This window comes from Diabrotica virgifera, chromosome 8 (assembly GCF_917563875.1).
Source record: "Diabrotica virgifera virgifera chromosome 8, PGI_DIABVI_V3a".
Lineage (NCBI taxonomy): Eukaryota > Metazoa > Arthropoda > Insecta > Coleoptera > Chrysomelidae > Diabrotica > Diabrotica virgifera.
In genome coordinates, this window is record NC_065450.1 from 143549462 (window position 1) to 143556164 (window position 6703).

Sequence of the window (6703 nt, forward strand, 5' to 3'; positions counted from 1 at the left end):
TCTTCTTCTTCTTCTTCCTTTTTTTTGGGTTTCGATTTTTTTTTAATCATTTACCCAGTACATGTTATTGGTTATGCGCGTCTTGCTCAAGGCAATGCACAACCAGGTGTCCTGTCAACTTCAGATCTATTTTTTTTTTTTTTGGTCCTATGTGGTCCTTGTCCTTCTTCTTGTTTTTCTGTAGCTAGAGGGGGAAAAGTGTTACAACATTTAAGGTTAACTTAAGACTTTTCTCGTTTGGGGGTAGCTTCCAAACATTTTCACATAGGTTTAGGGCTGGCTACCTTCGGTTAGGATTAAGGATTTTAAGGATACAAATATAATTTTTGACATTTTAGGAGATTCCCTGTATTTTCTGAAGTATTTATTTATTGTTATTGTTATTATTATTATTTTTTCAAAATTCTATAGATCTACTTGAAAAAATTTGATAAATTTATTGATTATCTTAATAACTTTATTCGAGGGTTTATATAAAATGCTCTGTAAAGATATTGGACTGTCTGTTCCAGCTTTTATTAGTTCTAGATACAAATCCATATCTTTATGTTTATTTATGGGGCACTCAAAGATGATGTGTACCAATGTTCCCATAGTACCGCATTCGCATATCGGTGTTTCCGTTTTGCCTATTTTGTGGAGATAACAAGGAGTTTTGCAATGTCCACTTCGTAAACGATTAAGGTTAGTAATATTGTTCCTACCCAAATATCCACATTTGTTATACCAAGGTTTTATAGGGAAACTATCCTGCAGTCCATAATAGTCCGGATATTTACCTTTAATTTGGGAATACCAGTTATTGTAAAATTGAGTTAAGATGTTCTTTTTTGTAACACAAAAGATATCTGTGCTGATGTTTTTTACATCATATGGTACTCTTAATTCTCTCCCAATATTGGCCAAGCTATCTGCCACCTCGTTGCCTTTAATCCCCTGATGTCCCGGTACCCATTCTAATCCTATTGAAAATCCCATATTATTTGCATCTACCAGTAGTTTTTTGGTCATTATAGTTACATAATCCATTTGGTCCCATTTGTGACTAGATATTTTGGATAAGGCACTTTTTGAATCTACAAAGATCACTGCTTTCATGATTTCCTTTTCAATACATACCGACATGGCTTTGTATACCGCTATTATTTCAGTTGTGCAGATTTGTGTGTAGTTATGGAGTCGTGACGAATATTTATAATTGATGCTTGGGATGTAAATTCCAAATCCCGATTGATTTGTTTGTGGGTCTATTGATCCATCTGTATATACGTGGGTATGATTATTATATATTCCACCATATTTAGCTATGAACCTTTCGTTCGATTCAATTTCATATTTTTCAAATTCTAGACTTTTAATTGTAATGGGGTATAGAAGAGTTTTTCTTTCTACCTCATATATAGGATTGATTTTATATCTAATTATGTTTTTTGTTTTTTTGAGTATATTTGTATATGCTAGTGAGTAATCAGGTATGACCTTGTTCCTCCAGAATCTATTGTTTGCATTTATTGCTTCGTTTAGCTTATTTAGACTCTTTACTATGATATTGTTTTTTTCCGGCATTTGTTTGAGTATATATTTATGTGCTAGTATCTCCCTTCTAACTTGTAACGTTGTTACTGAACATTCTGCTTGCAATATTAAGATGGGTGTAGAACGTAGACAACCCGTTACGATTCTCAAGGCAACATTCTGTACTTGTTCCAACCTCATCATCAAACTTTTACTGCAGGGGTTTAAAAGATTGGCTGCGTAATCTAAATGAGATCTAACTATTCCTTTGTATAAACTCAAAAGAATGTTCGGGTCAGCTCCCCATTTTGTACCACAAATTGCTCTCATGACATTTATTCCTTTGTTTGCTTTAGTTATCATGTCGTTAATTTGAATTGTCATATTCAAATTGCACTGTAAATGAAATCCCAGATACTTTATTTCATTTTTCCATGGAATTTCCATATTTTGATATATCAAATGTGGGAAGTTATAAGCCTGACTTCTTTTTCTAAATATTATTGCTTTTGATTTGTGTGCTGAAATTTTAAAGTTGTGTTTCTCAAACCACTCCTGTAAATTTATTATATGGGTATTTAAGGAATTAATTAGCTTGTATATATCAGATCCTTGCACCAGAATTACAAAATCATCTGCATATTGAAAACACTCCATCTCATGGTTTATTAAATCATGTAGGGATCTAGTATAGAGATTAAATAATATTGGACTGAGTGGAGACCCTTGAGGCAATCCAGTGGATGCTTGCATTGGGCCTAATATATTATTTGATTTGTCTTTAACGTAGATATTTCTGTTGAGCAAAAATTGCAAGATCAAGTTTGCATAAGTTATTGGGATGTCATACTTTAATAAGTATTTATATAGCAAATATATATTGACTGTATCATATGCCCTACTGATATCCAAAAAAATTCCAATTGTATTTAAATTTTTACTAAATCCCGTTCTAATATAATTAATTGTTAAAGCTAAGTTATCGTTGCACCCTTTGTTTCTTCTGAAACCTAACTGCTTAGGGCTTAGTATCGATTTTTTTTCCGTTATTTGTTCTATTCTTAATTTAATTATATTTTGCAAAATTTTGCCTACACATGACTCTAGAGCTATGTTTCTATAATTATCCTCACATAAAGGGTCTCTATTGGGTTTTAAAAAGGGAATGACAAGGGTGTTTTTCCATTCTTGTGGAAAACCTGTGTTTCTTTTAACTATTTGATTAAATATTTTTGACAATGTATCTAGCGCCACCAGGGGAAGTCTGTTTATCATGCTATATGTTACAAGATCTAAGCCAGTAGCCTTATCCTTTTTATTTATGACACTTATTATTTCTTGCCTTGAAATGTCCTCCACATCCTCGTTAGTTAGGGTAACCATGAACTCAGGATCTGTTATGTCAATTGCCAAATTATTTAATATGTTCTGAGCTATGTTTTTGTTGGGAAGTTTAGCAGGGATTACAGCATTTTGATATGTGGAGAATAGCTTAACTGTTCGCCATATTTCAGATAGAGGAGTGTCCCTTGTCAATCCATTGCAAAAGCTTTTGAAGCTATTTCTTTTTTTTGTTTTAAATATTTTTTTACTGTATGCAAATATTTTTTTGATTTCAATATAATTTTCATTGCTTGCTTCTTCCTTATATTTTTTAATTTTTTCTTTTCTTGTTTTTATTAAATTAGAGCATTCCTTATCCCACCAGGGAGGGCTTTTCTTTTTTCTTATAGATTTTTCTGTTTTCAAGAGAGGTATTTCCTCATCACTCACCATTTCCATAATTTGTGTAAATGAATTATAGTCTTCACACCCATTCTTCATCAAGTCTTCCATTTTTGAAGCATAATTCTCCCAATTGACATTCTTTGTATTTCTTTTATGACTTTTTTGTGTTACTATATTTTCATTTACAATTGCGATTTTGCAAGAAGTTGGAAAATGATCACTGCCTCCAGAATCCTCTAACACATCCCATTGGCATATATTTGCAATTTCCGAGGAAATTAGTGTTAGGTCTACCGCTGAGGCATTCTGTCCAGGTAGGGTAATCCGCGTGGGTCTCCCATCATTGCAGCAAACTAGATCCAAATCCTCTAAGGATTCAGCAATTATTCTTCCATTAACATTAACAGACACTTGACTTCCCCAAAGTGCATTATGTGCATTCATATCCCCCATTAAAATTTTATTTCCCCTGATTTTATTTATGCGTCCAACCCAACTATTTAAATTTATTTTTGCCCTAGGATGGATATAAATGTTAATAACTGTAATGTCCCAATCTATTATTTTTATTGCTAAAATTTGAATTTTACTAACATTATTATTATACCTATATACTATTTTGTGATCCAGACTATTATGAACCACAGTAGCTAGGCCACCATAACCATCCCCTCGATCCAACCTATGTATTTCATATCCTCTTAGATAGAAGTGATGATTATTTTTTAGCCAAGTTTCATTTAATAGAATTAATTTGGGTCTATGTTCGCTTATGAAATATTTCAGACTGTTATAGTTACTGCTTAAACTTTTTATGTTCCATTGGATAATAAGTGGATTCTTGATATCCATCTAAATCTAGCAACTTTTGGTTCGATGAGCTTTCATGTATAAATAGCTGGTTCAAGTAATTGATTATATGTTCCTTATGTTTCCAATCTAGTTTTTTTAATATCGCATTCAGTGTTTTTTCTGTGTCCCTCTCTAGTTGCTCTGTACGGGAACATCCAGGAGTCTCATTGTTTACTGCACGAGCTCTCTCTTCGCTTCTCCCATTTGGAGATAATAAATATTGATTGTGTACTTCTTTATTGTATGTCTTATTTGTTTCATTAGCCTTTCTTTTATTTTTGTTTGAGTTATTCTCCATTTTTCTACTAAACAGGTGTTCAGGGTTACTCTTTACATTTTCTATCCATCGCATATTGATGGGAATTGTCTCTAAATTATTTATTTGAGTTTTATGTAATGTTGGGAATTCCTCCTGGCTCATTCTGAATATATTATTCTCTTGCGATTTTCTAGTAGAAACATAAGGAAATCTCTCGCATGCCTCGTAGTATGAAAGATTGTCCAGAGACATGACAGCCTTAATATTCCGCTGTCTCACATACTCTGGACACTCCTCATAGGTACTTATATGAAAGCTGCTATTACAATGTAAACATTTCATCGAACAATCCCCTTCATGTATTTTTTCCGCGCAGTTTTTGCATTTTTCTCCCCCTCTACAAAGATTTTTTGTGTGTCCAAAAAGAAAACACCGATAACATTGAACCACTGGTATCATGTATGGTTTTACCCTAAAAGGGATCCCATATATATTCACTTCCTTCGGGATTACTTTTCCCGAAAAGGTAAATGCGACCGTTTCTGTATCAATATATTTCTCCGTGTCATATTTAGACTTCCGTTTAAATCGTCTTATTTCTAGTACTTTAATGTTGGCCGAAGCCAATCCCGAAAATTTGATTAGATCTGCATCCGATATACTAGTATCTACATTATTAACGACTCCCCTACATGTTACGTTATTTGCCGGAATAAACAATTCATATCCATCATTTCTGACCACGTCATTTAAAACAAATTTATTAGCATCCTCCCATTTCTTGAAAGCAACGCTAATTCGGTTTTTTCCTTTTTTGCTAAGTTTAAGTACATTCTCGATTTTTTTGTCATTTATGTATTTTGCTAATTTCAAAAAACTATAATTACCGACGTTATCGCCTTTTGACTCCATAAATACCTCAAAGGGACCGGTATCAGTGTACTGATAATAGAAATGTTTTTTTTCCTTTTTTTATTTCATTGTTATTATTAGTGATTGAATTAGCATTGCTATCAAGTAATGGTGTATTCTTTAAACTACTATTATTTTCAGTGTTTTCTATATTATCTAACATCTCCTCATCACCGGGGGGGTTAGCCCCCCCGGTAGTATCCCCCATAATTAACCGTGTAATGCAAAGCTGTCTCTTTTTTACCTAACTAGATAATGTATAATTTATTTTATTCAAAGAAAGTACAGGAAATTTAGGAATTCAACAGATAGGAAATTTGTTAGTTACCTCTATTATGTAGTTCCTATTTTGTTTTTGTCGCCTGCGTTTTTTTTTGAATTATCACTTCCACACTGAACTGTCACACAACCGAACGTTACGAAAGCTCATACAGAAGTCGAACATTCGTCTCTCCTTCCAAGAGTACGACGTCAAACTCACAGAACGCGAAATAATTCTCGATAGGTGAAGTACGTTCCATCACCGAGGTATGACGTCACGTCAGTGGTCCTATACGAGAAATTAGAGAATTTAACTGGGAGAGCGAGGGAAAATAATTATAAAAATAATTAAAGAGTTAAGTTAGTAACGTGACCGTTACAAAGTGTCCAGTGTCATTATTTGAAAGGATTTTGTAGCTGGGCCTAATTGCGACATAAAGCCATATTTTCTATTTAATCTTGTTTTGTTTTTATACATATCTCGCAGTTTTTGCATTTATTTATAATATTTTCTCATAGATTTGGTGCAATATAAAAAGGTTTTATTTTAGATGTATCAATATATGGGCGTGTAATGACATGTTAAACAGGCTCGCTAACTCATACCAATATGGCCATACCTTCCGACAGTAACTTGCTACCTCATCCAATCCCTGTCTCATACTAATAACTACTTCCAATCTACTAGGGTCATGTCTACTCAACCACTTTAACTGTCTCATTACCGACAAGATATGTCTCACATCTTTCCTTTCCTTCGCGTTATAAAAATATATTAAGCAAAATTTCCTTTCATCATTTCCACCAGGGAGTCAGTTCTCGAGAACCATCGTTCGCTGAACGTATAGGTACGTTCGTGACGTAATGAGCGAACGTTTCTAAAAAATGCAATTCTGGAGGAATTAATCTTGAACGATTCGTTCGAAATCTTCGCTCAAAGTGATCGTTCGACAACGAGTGGTCTTTATCATACGTTCGACAATAGTAACGGCGTTCTTCTTAACCTCAACTCTGTTTTTTGTTGTAAATAAGATTTTGGGAAAATGAATGTGGAAGATTTGATATTAGAAAATATGATGAGTGTTGTGAGGGAAGCTGAAATTTTAGTGGAAGAAAGTTTTAGTGGCCGCGAAAGACATTTTTATGATAGATTAAGTTAGATTCCTGGTAATTTTA

General features: G+C 33.4%; 1 long non-coding RNA gene across 1 annotated transcript; it reads right to left on the reverse strand.

The window, feature by feature from the left end:
- On the reverse strand, window positions 1-5711 carry LOC126890398 (uncharacterized). Its single transcript, XR_007700305.1, has 2 exons — window positions 5595-5711; window positions 1-184 (listed from the first exon to the last, which is right to left on the reverse strand). It is a non-coding gene; the product is annotated as an uncharacterized LOC126890398 (long non-coding RNA).
- Window positions 5712-6703: the final 992 nt, after the last annotated feature.